At 35.6% G+C, this 20,162-nt stretch overlaps 5 non-coding genes across 5 annotated transcripts; all 5 read right to left on the bottom strand.

The window, feature by feature from the left end:
* Positions 1 to 312: 312 nt before the first annotated feature.
* LOC137397800 (U1 spliceosomal RNA) lies at positions 313 to 476 on the bottom strand. Its single transcript, XR_010978849.1, has one exon. It is a non-coding gene; the product is annotated as a U1 spliceosomal RNA (small nuclear RNA).
* A 1,211-nt stretch (positions 477 to 1,687) lies between these two features.
* Positions 1,688 to 1,851, bottom strand: LOC137397773 (U1 spliceosomal RNA). The gene has a single exon (XR_010978823.1). It is a non-coding gene; the product is annotated as a U1 spliceosomal RNA (small nuclear RNA).
* Positions 1,852 to 3,053: 1,202 nt separating this feature from the next.
* On the bottom strand, positions 3,054 to 3,217 carry LOC137397676 (U1 spliceosomal RNA). Its single transcript, XR_010978730.1, has one exon. It is a non-coding gene; the product is annotated as a U1 spliceosomal RNA (small nuclear RNA).
* A 1,265-nt stretch (positions 3,218 to 4,482) lies between these two features.
* LOC137397779 (U1 spliceosomal RNA) lies at positions 4,483 to 4,646 on the bottom strand. The gene has a single exon (XR_010978829.1). It is a non-coding gene; the product is annotated as a U1 spliceosomal RNA (small nuclear RNA).
* A 1,110-nt stretch (positions 4,647 to 5,756) lies between these two features.
* Positions 5,757 to 5,920, bottom strand: LOC137397823 (U1 spliceosomal RNA). Its single transcript, XR_010978871.1, has one exon. It is a non-coding gene; the product is annotated as a U1 spliceosomal RNA (small nuclear RNA).
* Between the last annotated feature and the right edge of the window lie 14,242 nt (positions 5,921 to 20,162).

Consider the following 20,162-nt stretch of genomic DNA (forward strand, 5'->3'; position numbering starts at 1 on the left):
CATCAATATTATAGTCTCGTTAAACGTCTTAATCATATCCATTGTTTTATTTTATTAATTCAAAATGTGGTTTTTAATCTGAACTTAAGGAACTTTAATGAAAAATGAAAAATAAGTTTCAGGAACACTACTGTATCAGCCCTTTTTATAGCGTATATAGAATTTTAATAGGTTTCAACATGAAAATATCGTTATATTTTGCACCGGCCGAAATCTGATTTGTCAGCGCAGCTGACCTGTTGACAAAGCGGCTATACTGTTTACAGCTATAGCTGTCAGAAAACAATCTGTAGATTTTTGTCATTATATTTTTAGGGGATATCGCGAACGCAGTCCCCCACTACCAAAAATTATGCACCCGAGTTACCCACATTTGGGATAATCGCAGGCGTCAACCAAACCGAAGTGCAATGGTAAGGCCTCTTCCTGAGGAATCCACCTTCTTGATCATGGATATCCCTGTGCCAGGTAAGTATGAGTTGTGCTACCCTAGACATGTTAGTAGACTAAGCCATGCGCAAGTATAATGCAGTGTCAAAACAAAGTTTTACGCTTTCCGAAATTAAACTTTGTTTATTGTTTCAATTATACTTTGAAATAAATTGAGTCATTTGTTATGAATTAATTGAATAACTAGATGAAAACACGCTTATACATAAAACAATCTTTGTGGATCGACAATAGACAGGGGAAACGATTTTAAAATATGAAATCCATTAAATAAATAACTAGTTTAAAATGAAAAAATGACGGTTTAAATTTAACTTTGGGCAATCGCCAATATTAGATATTTCTAGTATAATTAAAATATAACAAACAACTTCAAAGTAACAATGGAATAAACACATGAATCAACATCGAATAACATCTTATAATAACTTAGTCAAAGTTTCGACAATACAAAACAATCACCAATGACAAACGTCTACACTCATCCGTGTTTGTTTCATCACAAAGTCGACATCAGATAACCTTAGACCCATGGTGAGTCGGCTGTTTAGGGTCATTAATGTTTTCTTGTGCTGCTTTTCAACTGTCGATTATAACAGTTTCAGTTCATAGTTACGTAAATATTGTAAACTTTCAATTTGATTGCTGCCTGTTTATGAACCATGCTTCCAATAGAGAACCAATATAGAAGCAGTGTTGTGAAAACGGCCTCGCTTCTATTGAACACTATCTACAGAAGTTAGCCATTTCAAAACTTTCCAACCTATTTGAATCCTTAATACAAAATGATCAGTCGAAAGGCGTCCACAAACTAGTTCTAATATTGTCACAATAATATGAATATCAATTAACTTTTTTTGCTATTGCTGTAGTGTTTGCTACGATTTTACTAAAGGAGTACCTGGGAAAATCGATTATCTCAATCATCAATATTATAGTCTCGTTAAACGTCTTAATTATATCCATTGTTTTATTTTATTAATTCAAAATGTGGTTTTTAATCTGAACTTAAAGAACTTCAATGAAAATTAAAAAATAATTTTCAGGAACACTACTGTATCAGCCATTTTTTATAGCGTATATAGAACTTTAATAGGTTTAAACATGAAGATATCGTTATATTTTGCACCGGCTGAAATCTGATTTGTCAGCCCAGCTGACCTGTTGACAAAGCGGCTATACTGTTTACAGCTATAGCTGTCAGAAAACAATCTGTAGATTCTTGTCATTATATTTTTAGGGGATAGCGCGAACGCAGTCCCCCACTACCAAAAGTTATGCACCCGAGTTACCCACATTTGGGATAATCGCAGGCGTCAACCAAACCGAAGTGCAATGGTAAGGCCTCTTCCTGAGGAATCCACCTTCTTGATCATGGATATCCCTGTGCCAGGTAAGTATGAGTTGTGCTACCCTAGACATGTTAGTAGACTAAGCCATGCGCAAGTATAATGCAGTGTCAAAACAAAGTTTTACGCTTTCCGAAATTAAACTTTGTTTATTGTTTCAAATATACTTTGAAAAAACTGAATAATTTGTTATGAATTAATTGAATACCTAGGTGTAAACACGCTTATACATAAAACAATATTTGTGGATTGACAATAAACCGGGGAAATGATTTTAAAATATGAAATCCATTAAATAAATAACTAGTTTAAAATGAAAAAATGACGGTTTAAATTTAACTTTGGGCATTCGCCAATATTACATATTTCTAATATAATTAAAATATAACAAACAACTTCAAAGTAACAATGGAATAAACACATGAATCAACATCGAATAACATCTTATAATAACTTAGTCAAAGTTTCGACAATACAAAACAATCACCAATGACAAACGTCTACACTCATCCGTGTTTGTTTCATCACAACGTCGACATCAGATAACCTTAGAACCATGGTGAGTCGGTTGTTTAGGGTCATTAATGTTTTCTTGTGTTGCTTTTAAACTGTCGATTATAACAGTTGCAGTTCATAGTTACGTAAATATTGTAAACTTTCAATTTGATTGCTGCCTGTTTATGAACCATGCTTCCAATAGAGAATCAATATAGAAGAAGTGTTGTGAAAACGGCCTCTCTTCAATTGAACACTACCGACGGAAGATAACTATTTCAAAACTTTCCAACCTATTTGAATCCTTAATACAAAATGATCAGTAGAAAGGGGTCTACAAATTAGTTGTAATATTGTCACAATAATATGAATATCAATTAACTTTTTTTGTTATTGCTGTAGTGTTTGCTACTAAAGGAATACCTAGGAAGATCGATTATCTCAATCATCAATATTATAGTCTCGTTAAACGTCTTAATCATATCCATTGTTTTATTTTATTATTTCAAAATGTGGTTTTTCATCTGAACTTAAGGAACCTTAATGAAAAATGAAAAATAATTTTCAGGAACACTACTGTATCAGCCCTTTTTTATAGCGTATATAGAATTTTAATAGGTTTCAACATGAAAATATCGTTATATTTTGCACCGGCCGAAATCTGATTTGTCAGCGCAGCTGACCTGTTGACAAAGCGGCTATACTGTTTACAGCTATAGCTGTCAGAAAACAATCTGTAGATTTTTGTCATTATATTTTTAGGGGATAGCGCGAACGCAGTCCCCCACTACCAAAAATTATGCACCCGAGTTACCCACATTTGGGATAATCGCAGGCGTCAACCAAACCGAAGTGCAATGGTAAGGCCTCTTCCTGAGGAATCCACCTTCTTGATCATGGATATCCCTGTGCCAGGTAAGTATGAGTTGTGCTACCCTAGACATGTTAGTAGACTAAGCCATGCGCAAGTATAATCAATGATATACAGCCCAAATCTGTATATCATTGGGGCTGTATATCATTGGTATAATGCAGTGTCAAAACAAATTTTTACGCTTTCCGAAATTAAACTTTGTTTATTGTTTCAAATATACTTTGAAAAAACTGAATAATTTGTTATGAATTAATTGAATACCTAGATGAAAACACGCTTATACATAAAACAATATTTGCGGATTGACAATAAACAGGGGAAACGATTTTAAAATATGAAATCCATTAAATAAATAACTAGTTTAAAATGAAAAAATGACGGTTTAAATTTAACTTTGGGCATTCGCCAATATTAGATATTTCTAATATAATTAAAATATAACAAACAACTTCAAAGTAACAATGGAATAAACACATGAATCAACATCGAATAACATCTTATAATAACTTAGTCAAATTTTCGACAATACAAAACAATCACCAATGACAAACGTCTACACTCATCCGTGTTTGTTTCATCACAAAGTCGACATCAGATAACTTTAGAACCATGGTGAGTCGGTTGTTTAGGGTCATTAATGTTTTCTTGTGTTGCTTTTCAACTGTCAATTATAACAGTTGCAGTTCATAGTTCTGTAAATATTGTCAACTTTCAATTTGATTGCTGCCTGTTTATGAACGCTGCTTCTAATAAAGAACCATTATAGAAGAAGTGTTGTGAAAACGGCCTCGCTTCAATTGAACACTACCTACAGAAGCTAGCCATTTCAAAACTTTTCAACCTATTTGAATCCTTAATACAAAATGATCAGTCAAAAGGCGTCCACAAACTAGTTCTAATATTGTCACAATAACATGAATATCAATTAACTTTTTTGTTATTGCTGTAGTGTTTGCTACGATTTTACTAAAGGAGTACCTGGGAAGATCGACCATCTCAATCATCAAAACTATAGTCTCATTAAAAGTCGTAATCATATCCATTGTTTTTTTTTATTGTTTCAAAATGTGGTTTTTAATCTGAACTTAAGGAACTTTAATGAAAAATGAAAAATAATTTTCAGGAACACTACTGTATCAGCCCTTTTTTATAGCGTATATAGAGTTTTAATAGGTTTAAACATAGAAATATCGTTATATTTTGCACCGGCTGAATTCTGATTTGTCAGCGCAGCTGACTGTTTGACAAAGCGGCTATACTGTTTACAGCTATAGCTGTCAGAAAACTATCTGTAGACTTTTGTCATCATATTTTTAGGGGATAGCGCGAACGCAGTCCCCCACTACCAAAAGTTATGCACCCGAGTTACCCACATTTGGGATAATCGCAGGCGTCAACCAAACCAAAGTGCAATGGTAAGGCCTCTTCCTGAGGAATCCACCTTCTTGATCATGGATATCCTTGCGCCAGGTAAGTATGAGTTATGATACCTTAGACATGTTAGTTGACTAAGACATGCGAAAGTATAATGCGGTGCCAAACCATATTTTTATGCTATTCGAAATTAAACTTTGTTTTTTGTTTCAAATATTCTTTGAAAAAACAGAGTTGTTTGTTATAAATGACTTGAATAGCTAACTGACAACACACTGATGCATAAAACAATCAATCCAGATTGACAATAGACAGGGGAAACAATTTTAAAATATGAAATCCATTAAATAAATCAACTGGTTTATACCGGAAAAATGGCGATATAAATTAAACTTTTGGTACTGGCTAATATAAGATAATCCTAACATAATTAAAATATAAAAATCAACACCAAAGTAACAATGATTTAAACACTTGAAACAACATCGAATAACATGTAATAATTACCTAATCACACTTTCGACAATACAAAACAATCAACAATGACCAATATCTACACTCAGCCTTGTGTACTTCATCACAAAGTCGACATCGGATAACCTCACAACCATGATGAGTCGCTGTTTGGGGTCATTACTGGTTTCTTGCGTTGCTTTTCAACTGTAGATGATTACAGTTTCAGATCATAGTTTCATAAATATTGCAAAACTTCAACTTCAATGCTGCCTGTTTTTGAGTGCTGCTTCAAATAGATTATAAAAGAAGTGTTGTCAAAAGCTCCACCATTCAATTGAATGCAACCCAATTGACAAGTAACATAAATATCAATTAACCTTTTTGTTGTTTCTGTAGTGTTTGCTACGATTTTACTGAAGGAGTACCTGAGAATATTGATCAACTCAATTATCGGAACTGTAGTCTCATTAAAAATCTTAATCATATACATTGTTTTATTTTATTAATCCAAAATGTGGTTTTTAATCTGAACTTGAAGAACTTTAATGAAAAACGAAATATTTTTCCGGAACACTACTGTATCAGCCCTTTATAGAGCGTATATAGTATTTTAACAGGTTTAAACGTTAAAATATCGTTATGTTTGGCACAGGCTGAGATCTGATTTGTCAGCATAGCTGACCTGTTGATAATTCGGCTATACTGTATACAGCTATATATGTCAAGTAACTATCTGTAGATTTCTGCCATTACAATTTTAGGGGATAGCGCGAACGCAGTTCCCCACTACCAAAAATTAAGCACCCGAGTTACCCACATTTGGGATAATCGCAGGCATCAACCAAACCGAAGTGCAATAGTAAAGCCTCTTCCTGAGGAATCCACCTTCCTGATTATGGATGTCCCTGTGCCAGGTAAGTATAGGTTGTGCTACCCTAGACATGTTGGTAGACTAAGCCATGCGCAAGTATAATGCAGTGTCAAAACAAATTTTTGTGCTATTCAAAATTAAACTCTCCTTTTTGTTTCAGATATACTTTGAAAAAACAGAGTTTTATTGTCATAAATGAATTGAATAACTAGCTGACAACACACTTATACATAACACATTATATCCAGATCGACAATAGACAGAGAAAACAATTTCCAAAAGTGAAATCCATTATTTAAATAAATAACTAATTTATAACGAATAATGATATCATCCAGAAGTAGGGTAGCTGGCTGATTGGATTTTGGAGATCGAGGCAGTGTTTCCTGTCATGACTAAAAGTAGACTAGCCTGCAAAAGGTCCACCTGAACGTAAACATGTTTGCTGACTTGCACGCAGGTGTTAGTTGTGTGTTGATTGTCATAGCTTTTGGCCTCAAGTCGACTTTTCATTGAAGGGGCAGCTTTTTTCATTGTAACATAGCTTCTGTTTTAACCACTCACGGGGAATTGCGGTGAATTTGATTGCGGTGATGGAGCAAACCTTTGATTGTAGAAGTTCTGACGCCGCTTTACTGATGTTGCCTTTTTACTTGTGGAGTTCAGTCGGTTTCGCTGAAAGTCAGCTCTAAGATTCAGGGCAATTCGTTTTGAAATACTGTCTATAAACAATTTGTCCATTGTTGCAAACAGGGCTGGTTTAGTTGAATTTTGTATATTATTTGTTTTGTGTACTTGAGTTGGCTACATGAGAAGGAATTGTGTTTAATGGCTAGCTGAGTCGTGTTTAGCATGTGCTTGGTTGCCGTAACATCAATAAGCAAGGCTGTTCACCTTCAGATAATGTTTTGGGTGGCTGGTCTGAAAATGCCGTCTAAGTGCACAATGTTGTCAATGGTACTGCTTTTTACAGATTTTGTTAAGTAGAGTTTTACTATTACGTCTTGTATAGATTCTCAATTAAAGAAAAGGACAATTCCCTGGCACAGAAGTTCTCCTATCTGAAAACATATGTCAAGGCTGAGGCACTGAAATGTATACAGGGATATACCATGCTCACTGCTGCTAGAGCATTTCGTTCGTCCAGTTGTTTTCTTGTCTCCACGTTTTTCTTTCTGGCCTCAGTGTTCTCTTGGCTAGCTGAGTAGAGTTTGGCATGTGCCTGGTTGTCGTAACATCAATAGGCGAAGCTGTTCTGCGTCCGATTGTGTTGGGTGACTCGTCTGTAACTGCCGTTCAAGCTCACAATGTTGTCAATTGTTCTGCTCCCCACAGAGTTGCATAAGTGGAGTTTTACTCTTACGAATGAATTGTCTTCTATGAATTGTTATTCTTGCATATTTGAAAGCCAAACAGCAACTGGGTTACTACATAAGTGAGACAAGAGAGTAAAAGGATTATTACATAATAATTGCATAACAGATGAGTAAGTCAATATGAACAAAGAATCTGACAACAGCTATATACAAATACAAGATAATGACTGTGGTCAATGTCAACAACTAGTACATATTCAGCACTCCCACATAGTTTTGACATGTTGAGCTGGCTTACATACTCATCAATTTGATAGCAAACCAGAGGTCTACATCGGCGAGCAGACAAGCGTTGCTGTTGCCCTTCATCAATGCATCGCCCAGAGAAATTAGGAGTTGTCTGTTCATTTACTGAATGTTCAACAACAATCGATTTCTGCTTTTTATTTTGGTCATATGATGGTTTAATGGTGTTTGTAAAGTTCGTTTCATCAAATACCACGTCTCCCCTAGTAGTGACTTTACCTGTCGATTCATCAAGCAGGCGGTATGCCTTTGACTGTTTGCTGTATCCTATAAACCTTAGCTTCTGGCACTTGTTGTCAATTTTCTGTTGAAGTTGATCTAGAACATAAGCATAAGCAATACATCCAAACACCCCTAGATTGTTTATGTTGGGTTTGCATTCATACCACTTCTCATACGGTGTGAGATCATTCTTGTTTGAGGAAGTGGGAACCCGATTTCTAACGTAGGCAGCAGTAGAAATGGCCTCAGCCCAGTATTGCTTTGACAATTTAGCATAGCACGACATTGAACGTGCTGCTTCACACAAAATTCTGTGCATCTGCTCAGCAACACCATTTTGTTCTGGTGAGTAAGCTGATGTGAGTTCATGATGATTACCCTTAGATTTCAAGTAGTCCGAAAATTCTTGATACAAGTATTCACCACCTCTATCTGATCTCAGTGTTTGAATGGTTTCTCCAGATTGGTGGGCTGTGTATGCTTCAAACTCTTTGAACTTCTCAGGTACCTCACATTTGTTTCTAAGAAAATACACAGCACGGCATCTAAAAAGATCATCTAAAAAAGTAAAAAAGTATTTGCTACCTCCAATTGATTCTGTTTCCACTGTACAAATGTCAGAATGTACTAGTTCTAGCTTACGGGTAGCCTTGATATCTCCCACAGGATTGAAGGGTTTACAAGTCATTTTCCCTTCAGCACAGCCTTCACAGGAGGAACTATCCATTGCAGGTAAGCTTGTAGCACAGACTATATTTCCTTTGCTCAGTTTTTTCAGAGTAGAGTTATTCACATGTACTAGACGTTGATGCCAAATCTCTGCGCAAGCAGTGTTTGCATATTGAGTTTCAGGTTGTACACAGTATAGACTGAACAGCTTATTAGCTAGTGATCCCATTGCCCTCACTCGACCACTAGCATCTTTAATCCAACATCGAGTATGGCCGAACTGGACAATGTAGCTTTTCTGAGTGGCAGCTCAAACTAAAAATAAATTGGTAGCTAGCTGAGGGACATGAAGTACATTGTAAAATACAGCTGCACATTGAACTCTACGATTGAGCTTTAGCATCACTTTTACACTACCAACTCCCACAGCTTCAACTCTTCGACCATCACTTAGGCTGACCATTTTCATCAGCTCTAGCTTCTTGTAGCTATTAAAACTTTCCATGTTAGGTGTCATATGACACGATGCTCCAATGTCAATTAGCCAGGATGAGCTACTGTGCAATGAAAATGTGCTGCCATGATGAGCGATAAATGTAAATGCATTGCCTACACAGCCATTGTCACTTTCACATACAGTTTTTCTACATTCACTTACTAACTGGGCATTCTGTCGGCGTCTGTCCTTTGAGCATTCTGGTGACTTGTGCCCAGGCTAATTACAGTTGTAGCAGATAATAGGTTTTTGGTTCTAGGCTGTTTTCTTGACATGCAGCCTAGAACCAGTACCAGAACTAGTTCTGCCAGTGCATATCTTCAGATGCAGTGACAGACAGAATCATCTGAGTTTTGCTCATTACGTTTCAACTCTTCATTTATCAATGACTGCTGAGAAAACTCAAGACTCAAGTTGTCTACTCTTGCTTCTAATGCTGTTGCAAAATGAGCATAGCTGTTTGGAAGGCTGCCTAAGAGCGTGACTACTTCATCTTTTTCAGAAATTGTTGCATCGATAGCGGCGAGTTTATCAGTAAGTCATTTCATGTGTTTCAAGTGCTGTTCTACAGGTGTACCCTCCTTCATTACTGTTATGAAATATTGTTTCTCAAGAAATATCTTGTTTGCTAGTGTATTGCGTTCAAAATGGTTTTGAATCTGCTTCCATGCTACATCAGGTGCTTCTGTGTCTGTTATTAAATAGAGAAGATTAGAACTTACAGACAGAGCAATTATTGAGAAAGCCTTACGATGCCTGAATTTAAAAGCAGTTTTCAGTGCTTGATCAGCGCTATCGTATAGATCCTTTACCAGCAAAATGTGTTTCATCTGAAACTTCTATGTCTGTTAAATCTGACTGTCCAACTTTTCTATTGTCCATTTATCACCGTTCATTTTAGAATGAGAGATGGAATCTACGTTCTGGTTCAGTAGTCCTTGTTTTACTGTTCCTGATATCAATTGTTTAACTCCTGGTTCACCAGTCGTTGGTCAGTCAGTATAATAGTTGACCGTCCTTATCTTCTATTTGTCCAGTATAATAGCCGATCATATCAAACTCGTGCACAGCTTCTTCTTTTTCCTGTCTAGGCCCACAACCTGTTATTCTTGTATACTTGAAAGCTAAACAGCAACTGGGTTACTACATAAGTGAGACAAGAGAGTAAAAGGACTATTACGTAAGAATTACATAACAGATGAGTAAGTCAATATGAAAAAAGAGCTATATACAAATAGAAGATAATAACTGTGGCCAATGTCAACAACTATTACATATTCAACATAAATTCCCAATTGACAATGACTCATGCTTGAAATGTGGATGTATACGTTTATTTCGTTGATCGTAAAACTTCGAAGCAAAACGTACATAGGTGCCACTATACAGTAAGTACATCAAACACAACAAACTATCATTCATAGCTCAAATACAGAAGAAGTCTATTTATGACTAGTTATTTGTGCATACAAACGAGTAAAATTCTCGATACCAAAAGGGGGTACCAATGAAGTATGCTTTGGTCCCGTTCACAGCGGTGGTAAGGTGGGTTTTTATATGGCATGACAAATATTGATCCTTTTGTTTGTGTTGTAAACCTTGAGGTGCTTAACAGATAACGAGAGACTTATGCACAGCAAGCTTACATAGTGGATATTAAAAAAACCTGCGCACAGCTGAAGAATAGTTCCTGACGACCTCCATTACAACAACTAATCACAAGTGTTACCGAGTCATTGGTCAAAATATGCAGTACGCCAATACAGCCATATCTATATAATCAGACTTGGTAAGATCAGTCAACTTATAATAGATCCCACATATCAGTGTTTGCAAGTGTAGTCATCTGCTATACTGATCAGAAGCAAACACAAAAATTCGCTACATACCATGTATATATACACAGGACCTCTTGGATCAAAGTTGATATAGAAAAAAAAAACAAAAGATGCCATTTGCCAAAAATTATGGACATTTTTATGCAATTGACAAATTTTGTCAATTTGCATGTTAGTAAAACTTATTTATATCTGTGGTTGCATTTCAGAATAGTCCAAGTATATGTTCTAAATAGTTACTAGTTACTAAAGCTTTTGCCAATTAATACATTCATGTTGTGTTTATACTGTTTCTAGTGACTATATTGTGTATTTATTACTTTTAGTTCTCAGAACATGCCTTTCTATTATGTGAGAGTGCTGTTGACAACATATTGTATGTAACCTTTCATAGGTTTTCTGTTAGTGCCTAGTTTAATGCCACATGTCAATTAGCCATGAACTTGTCTAAGCACAAAAGGACATGCCATTTTTAGACAGAATAGTTTAGAATTCTTGACTTTTTTTGTTTTTATAAACTCAAATATCCTGATGTAAATGTGTAAGCTGTTAAAAATTGCTGGATTAAATCTTAGAAAATCTTTATTCAATGGAAATATCATAAATATTATGGGACCACATATAAAACGCTTGCAACGCTAAAATAAATTTTAACACATGATTTAGCCCATCGTTTACTCCATACAGTTTACTCCTCTACCACATAGAGCCTAATGATGCTGTCCCAGTTTGTATTCTCATGCACATACCAAGTCTCACAAACCAAAATACAGCACCCTTTCATCTAATATTTCAAGTCAAATTATTACAACAATTTGTTATCAGCATACAAATGATTAATTATTACAAGTTATATACATGTAGGTTACCAGTTATATACCTGCATTTCACAACGCAAATTTAATGATAGGCAGTATTTTGTTCAAACAACACAAAGACGGATACATGATGGTTGCCATGACACGAACTTTACCTTTCCTTCAGCTGTAGGAAGTGAAGATGACTACAACTACGATGAGCACTAATCCTCGATAACTAATCCAACAATGGGACAAACAGTCAAATCAGCAGTCACGGTCGAGTTTGTTGTTGTTGGTTGATTCATTTGTGTTTCAGTTACAACTTCTGTCCATATCACTTTCTAAGTGATGGTGATTAAACCCACAACTACTGTACAAGAAGTTTGCTGAAAGCAATATAATATCATTGCATCACTTCCATTGCATTATTTCATGTGAACTTTGATTTAAATATGGCAGTTTGTATGCACTGAAACATGTAATGACCATAGTTCATTAAGAGCAAATTCTAACCAAAGTTTGAAGATATCTTTAATGATTGAAAAAGGAGGCTCTTGATCTGCACATATAACTTTTTTTACTTTAAACAGCACAAACCTTTCATCGTTGTTGCTAGTAACTTTCCAGAGTGAAAGACTGCAAATTTGTATGGGTCTGATGCTGTTGCAAGTATGCCAATATTAAATTTGCTGCAGAGCTAATCATTTTAGTTTAGCTTGTTTTGCTCATAGGTTTTAGTTTAGCGATCAAACAATCTTGTGGTTTTACCATTAGTGTGCTTAAGTTTATTAAAACTAATTAAACTAAAAATAAGCAAACACCCTTCCGCTTGCTTAGGATAGTAATTTGCACGGTTATGTTTATTATGTTTACAACTGAATGAGGAGGGACCTGTCTTATTTTAAGTCAATAAGCAATCCAGAAAATACAAGAAGCAATGAGAATCTTGAAATAATTTCATCTTCAGATCTAACCAGTTGTCACATAAAACCATTTTAAAATTGAAAGCTTTAAAATGGCTTGCCAAATAATTGACACTATAGTATGCCACCAGTCCCGTGTGCCGTGAGATATCATTATGTGTTATTGGTATTTACGTAATTATTTCTTCAGGCAGGATAGTGGTTGAGTGGTGCATTTGAAAGTGTGTGTGCCTATCAATCAGAGTATTAGAGTTTGAATCCCATGTGTTGCTTTATTTTTCTAGCCTTTCAGCAAAGTTTCAAACAAATGGATCCGCACTGCTCTTGTTATAGTAAATATTAAATTGAAGTTCTTGTGGAGAATATTTGTTAAGTTGCAGAAGTACTAGACATGGTAAAGGTTTGAGATGCATGTAATAAAAGTATGTTCTCTGATACTTCTCAAAGTTCTTATCCATTGCTAAAATCTTACTTATTAATACCCGGACTACCAAACTAAAGCATGTCGTGACCTTAGTTTATTAAGAATAACTTTTAGCAAAAAATTAAAGCTCTTATAAATGACGATGATGTGCAGCAAATGAGTGATTAATAGTCTATTTGTATTCCTTTTTCTTATCAAGAGCACAAACTTTTCATCGTTATTTTCAGTAACTTGAAGTTACATGCATACTAAAGGTAAGTCAGCAGTTGCTCTGAAATTTTTTTATGTTCAAAGCAAATTCCTACACTGCATTGACAACAACAATCCATGAACATGCTCATCGGCATCATCGGGCATCGGCATGGCATCGGTTCATCGGGTAATCCAATGATAGAATCTCATAGATAACATGTGGAGCCCTAGCAATCTGTTCTCATAACTCATCCGTCTTCAGACTCTTGGTTGTCTAATCACGTAGATTATATACTATTTATAGATATTTTCTATAGACTATTCATCGATTTATACTAAAGGCAAAAGCTCTAGGATTGACAGTTGAGACCAATTGAGACTGGTATAGCTGGAACTAAGTCAGCTTTTTACATTAAATGAACCTTAGATTAAAAGTGGAGCTCTCACTCTATTTTTGCATAACCTTTATTTTATGGGAGCCATTTCAATGTTGCGGAGCATCGCTTTTATTGTAGTAAACTTTTGCCCCAAAACTGGAAGGCAGTTGCATTGGCGTAGAGAGTCAAGTGCTGGTATCGCAAGTTTAATATTACAAGTATAACTCGGTAAATGAAAATGTTTAATGATGCATTTTTATTACTCACCAATGACAACAGCTTTCATGGCAACAATCAATAGGCATGTCCATTAAGGGCAATTGTCATTATTTTCCCTAACGCGTGTGAAAGCGCATCTCTGAGTTTCCAATCAGATAGATTTTTGCGCGTGTATATGAAAAACAAGTATTCTAACCTTGCAAACTGAAACCAAAATGGCATTGAGTGGCCATTTTTTTAAATTGAATAGATTGCAAACAATTTAAATAGATTGTCCATTTTTATAGCTATCTTCACATGTGAGAACATTTTACCATCACAAAACACTGCTTTTAATAAAGGAACGTTTATACTGCAATTCCGGAAGATAGTTGGATTAGTGTGGTTAGTAGACATGCCTAACATCCGAGCGTTACAAAGCTTATACCAAGCCGAATGCCATGATTTTGAGCTCGGTACATACATGTGGATATCTTTTGTAAAACTCTTGTATTGCAAGCTATATCATTTTTGGTGCAGTGGATTTAAGCAAGATTGCAGAACAATCAGTTTTGCATAGATATGTGTATATTAGGTAAATAGGTCTCTGTGAAAAAAATTTCTCTTCGACATATAACAGCAGTTACCATTCTAACTTTTAACTTCACATCATAAAAAAAGTGTTTAGTGCAGTTTGAATAAATTAAAACAAAAAAGAACTGTGAAGGTTTTTAAACTTTGTCAAACAACTGTAAGTGTTAAACTTTGTATCAGAAAAAAACTGTTTTGTGCAGGACAAATAAATTACCAAAAATAAAACAACTATAAAAGGGTTCAGATATAAATGTGAAATAATTAGCAAGTAATAGCCAAATTAAGTCTGTTTTGCTACGATTACGGTAAAAGATGATTTGGTAATGATATAATTAATACAAACTGAGAAGTCAAAATAATAAGGCCAAATATGTTCAGTTAATAATAACAATTTATGTATAGAAGTATGTGTATAAAAAAGGTTACATTTCTATCAGAAACTGTTCATTAAAAATTTAATGATTGATCATACTAGTCTTTCTCAATACTGGTCTCTTTGTCTGACCAAACAGAGCAAGAATGTAGAAGCTATTCCTACATGAGATAATGCAATTGTTTGAGCCAAAACAATTGGTCTAAAGTTCATACCAAGCTGGATCCCATGAGTTGGAGCTCTGCACATACATGTAGCTATCCTTTATAAAGCACTTGTATTACAAGCTATATCATTTTTCAGTGCAATGGTTTTAAGAAAGATTTCAAGACAATCAGTGTTATATAGATATATTTAAAATTCTATGTATTTGACATAACTTAATTTATCCACTAGATTTGCGTATAAAATAAAAGCTCAAAAGTGCCTTAACACTGTTACCTCATTTGACAAAACACAAGAAGTCTATTTTTTTTATTTTAGTGTCGTTATGCATAATTTTATGCACAAAAGACAAGTAATACTCATTCAGATTTTAATTGTCTAGACATTTGACCTACCATAGCCTACCTGGGAATAATAAAATAAACAAAATAAACAAATTTATTGGAATTTAAAAGGAATGGTATTGTATTGTTGATGACTCCTACTGGAAAGACATTTACTTGGCTTAGATTTAGTCACACACGTCTGTCGCTACAATGATATACAGCCCCCCTCCCCAATAATAGGCGACGGGCATCATATGGGCGGGGCTTAATGATCGAGCTCTGTTGGGATGAAAGCAAAGACGGCACCCGAACAAACAAATATGCTGAATTAAGCCCCTTGTAAATTTACAAATATTATGAACAATAGTGGTTATTTTACTGATCTGTTGGTTTCATTTTGCTGTCAAATAAATATAGTTGCCCAATATTGTCACCGTTATTATCAGTTGTTATTTTTGGAGGGGCTGTATATCATCGGTTTCTCTGTTGTTGTGAAGCTGTATTCATATAAAATTTAGCAAAGTAATGCAATATTGAATATTTTAATTCCAAATAGATGGTTTTGCAACTTATGATGTTTTGCTAATTTATTGAAAAGTAGTTGAACTCTTTGGCACTTCCAACTATTCGTAACTGTGCTCTACCATATCACGCTATCAGATAAACTGTCTACCCATGGAGTTACATAAAAATGTAAAAGTTACTACATGCACATAAAATTACTTTAATTTTGAATATCAAGAGGTGTTAACTTGGGATGTAAGTCTAAGCTCTTAGATTTTTATTAATCAGCTAAGACAGTTTCACAAATTGAGGGGAATAGTAGATCACTTTATTGAATGGATACAACAAGAAAAGACATGGTTTTTTTTAGATTGTTGTTAGTTGACATGACAAACAAACAAACAAATAACAACATTTAAATTTATGGTAACTTGTTGACATCAGTTTTGGTTGCTTGACTGACCACAGCATAGATTTCACTCTGAAACAAATGTGAAAGCAAAGTTAAAAACTAATTTCTGTTTTTCATGCCAACTATGGTATGTAATTGAAAGTTTTGTTAAGCCATTGCTTATTTGTGTGTTGCCAATTTTTATGTGACAAAATTATTGTATGCCAATATGTTTTTGTTGAGAAACCACCATATTTTATTTAATCATATAGTGATACTAAAGGTTTAGTTGAAAGGCCAATTTTTGACCTATTTTGACATCATCATTCCCACACTAACATAGTGTATAATACCATAAGTAGATGGTGGACAGCTTGAATGTTAACAAGAGTTTGAAATAACATTTCAAAACGGCAATGCAAATATTTTCGTTCAATTGGTTTTTGGCTTTTGCTCATATGAAGTTTACTTGTGTTAGTTGCTGCAACCTGCAGTTGAAAATGGCTGGTTAAAAATAATGAGATGAAAGCAAAACAACCATTTAACTACAGTTTGCAAAAAATGCTGCTGATTACATAATTATAAAATGCCTTCAAAGCTTCAATAAACCTTATGCTATATTAAAGATTTTGGGGACTGCAATGCAGAAAGACTAGGAGTGGGATATTTTGCTGTCTATCCATGGCCCATGTATAAACAGGCTGTGACCATGACTGAGTCATGAAACTAACCTGCCATACCTCTAACTTTACAACCACGAGGCTTTATGCAAGCCAAGTATTCACTAACCTTAGTAACAAATAATCCTAAACAAGTCAAAGATACCTTCAAAGGAGTTGAAAAGTTTACAAAATCCTAAGTAAACTTACCTGTTTATAATAAGAGAAATCTGTTTACGGTAAAACTAAGCAGCTGTTGGTTTTGTATGAGGCTCTGAAGCTCTACAAAATAACACAAACCTGGCAAGAGTTGCTGTCGTAACAAAACACAACAAGAAAAAAAGATTATAACCTAGGTGAATGGTAAAACCGATTCATGTTGTGCATGTTGTCGCTGAGCTTAATAGTTTTACTAAGACAGAGTGTTGTCTCAATCATCAAGCAGAGATAAAGACAAGATGACTACAGTATTACTCATTTTGATATGAAAAGATAAGAAACCACTTCTAAAGAAAAAGAGCCTATAGTTCTTTACAGTACAGTATGTGCCAAGTAATCCATTCAGTATGTTGCAATTTACACTAAGCCTGAATTATCCTGCATATTATGGAAAGATCAGAGTCAGAAGTTGACGATATCCTGGATTTGTTAATTAGTGATATTAGTTAGGAATACCCAAAAAACACACCTACCAACCTTGAATAAAGCAAAGCTGCCAATTATTTTTGAAGCATGACAACTAAAGCGCAAATGGCAAACCCATGGAATAAAAAGAAGTTAATGAAATGATAATGTGGGACATTCCCTAACATACTATAGTTGATTATTTATTAACTCTCCGTTTAGTTGACTGCCCCGGCAGCAATCATCAGATGTGCCGATATAGCACAGAGAATAATCATCTACGCAATTGTTCAAAAGTAACAGAAAGGCGCTGACTGGTCGAGGTGTTCAAGCAGGTGGATGAACACAGTCCTTATTATATTAAAGATTGTACTTAATACTCACCAGTGACATTGTTGAGTTTTCAAATATGTTAATCAAGTACTAGTGTTGATCAGTTTACTAGCTGGTAAGTCAGTTCTTTACACTTTGTAATTTCCACCTAATATATAAGTTAAACAAGATAAATAACAGTCTCTGATATAAAAGAGATAGAGTAGATACAAACTCTTGTGCATTCTTTGCAGCAACTTCAGCACCAGCACTTTGATACTCCATTCTACCTGTTGTGTACATAAATTAAGGACATCAACATAAACAGATAAGAGAGCAGCTAAAGAAGATACTAGTTTCCATGTAAAATGATAAGCAAAGATCACTATCACTTCTCTGTAATCACATATGGCTAATTTATTACATAATACATAACAATATTATTACAAATTACATAATCTGCAACATTCAAATTAATAAATAAGAAGTTAGCTTATAATAATTCAATCTTCAGTGTTTTAGCTGCATGCGTACTTCAAAAAACTTCTAACTCTAAAATCTAAATCTATTGATATTACACCTTATGTTTTGGGCCAATTACTGCATAGGAACTGATCAAATTATGGAACTTTCATGCAAAGAATCGAGTTACTGAAGTGCAAGGCAATAAGAGTATGTATTTGCACAACAAATATTCATAAAGATGCAGCCAAATATTCCATCAAAATATAATGAGCTGCACAGTGTGAGACTTTAAAGTGCTCTGCTTTCAGTCACTTTTGTTGCGTCTTATATGGCTCCAGACTAGACTTGGCTCCGCATCTCGGTTGTTGGCCAATTCTGAGCCAACTCTCGGTTGACCGGAAACATTACTGATAGCCTTGTTGACTATCGGTTAAGATCTTGAACTGACCCTGGGGCCACTCACTCGGTATTAGAAAATGAAATTGCCTAAGACCAGAGCCGGTGCTGTCGAGCTCATAGTCTAAGCAAAAAACTTTTCTTTTGATGAAGGTACAGTTTTCATGCTTTGGGTTTAAAGCTAAGCTAGGGGTCCATATTGCTTGCTAGCGCCACCTATCTTCTAGTAGTTGACAAGCTTGCTTTTCCTGCCTGGCGGTTGTAGTGGGGTTTGTCTGCAAATGGGCATCCGAGTAACCTATCAAACACGTTTTCGGCTATGCCTGGGTCTCCTCTGTTCGTCTTAATGTTTTGGTGGTTGGACTGTCCACAAACCAGTTTGGCCACTCGCCAGATTTAGACTGGCTCAGTTGTGAATAAGCAAACCTGGATCGCCAAGTCGGCTTTGGCTCTAGTGACCATAATGGTTTTTTGGATCGGTGCACTCCTTTGGTCTTATACATGATCACTCTGACAGGCTTGACTTTTGCATCTTTGCGGTGCCGACGAGCCGTGGTCAGATTCGGGATTCATCGGCTCATTAGAAGGTTGACAGGCCATCTTCTCGTCTTTGGAAGCTTTCCCTACTTTACCTCATCAGCAAGATATGTGGCACTCCCTACTTGCCATGTCCATGCACACCTTAAAAGTGACATAATTTGTTGGTCACATGAAACATGTTGCCATTGATGAGGACACATGACAATAGTAAAATGCTGTAAAATGTAGTGGCGGAAAGTACAGGTGTACAAGTATCAGGCTTTTCCTGCATGGCCTTGGTTCCTTTGATTAAGGAGGCCTCGCAAACAAAGTTTCCCACTTTGACAATGTTCTTCTTGGTTGGCTAAGTAGACATTTTCTCCAACTCATCTACCAGTATCCTGCCTCATTCAAGTCTGTCATGCTCTAACATCGGCCAGACCTACAGACACAGGCACCACATACTAGTCTAGCAAGACCTCAAACATTCTTCTCCTGCTTTCAGTGGCTCTATCGGACTCGAAATCTTTCCAAAAGAGTTGATAGTCTAACATTGTTGAGCCAGGAAGATAATTTTTTGGAACTAATGTAAAGTGTTAAGCTGAAAAGTGTCAATAACCGTTCTGGGCATCACAACCTCATTGTGTTGTGCAAGTGCAAATGGCTCAGCCTACTTATCTCTCAAGTTTGGCACGTCCCTCAACTTTGGTGTTCTTGCACAAAGGCTGCTCAAACTTGGTGGTTACCATGGAAGCATGATCATTCTCCATGTTGGTCAGAAGGCCGGGTAGTCCAAGCTGTTCAAGGGTTGTACCAAACAACTGCTGTTGATGCTCTCTTTTGGCTCGGGTGCCTGGCTGGCTGCATCGGAATGCCAAGCCGAGCTTGTTTCAATCCTTTTCAAAGTTTTTTCAGCTGATATTTAACTCTTGAATAACTTCAAGCTTTCCATAGCCTCGAATCTCAGTTTGGTCAATTTTAGCTCTGTCTCCAGCTCTTCCACTTTTTTATTCTTTTTGGCTTTTCCTCTCTCGATGTTGGGGCATCGGCGAAACTCAATGATGGCTCTGCCCAGCCAAACATTTTCTAACAAGCGTGATATGGCTTTAAACAGATCTCGCCCTGAATAAAAACTATCTCTGACACTCTATCAGACACATGTAATAGGCCAGGCTCTTATGAAATGATATAGTTCAAAGAGCTT

This window comes from Watersipora subatra, chromosome 5 (assembly GCF_963576615.1).
Source record: "Watersipora subatra chromosome 5, tzWatSuba1.1, whole genome shotgun sequence".
NCBI classification, from domain to species: domain Eukaryota; kingdom Metazoa; phylum Bryozoa; class Gymnolaemata; order Cheilostomatida; family Watersiporidae; genus Watersipora; species Watersipora subatra.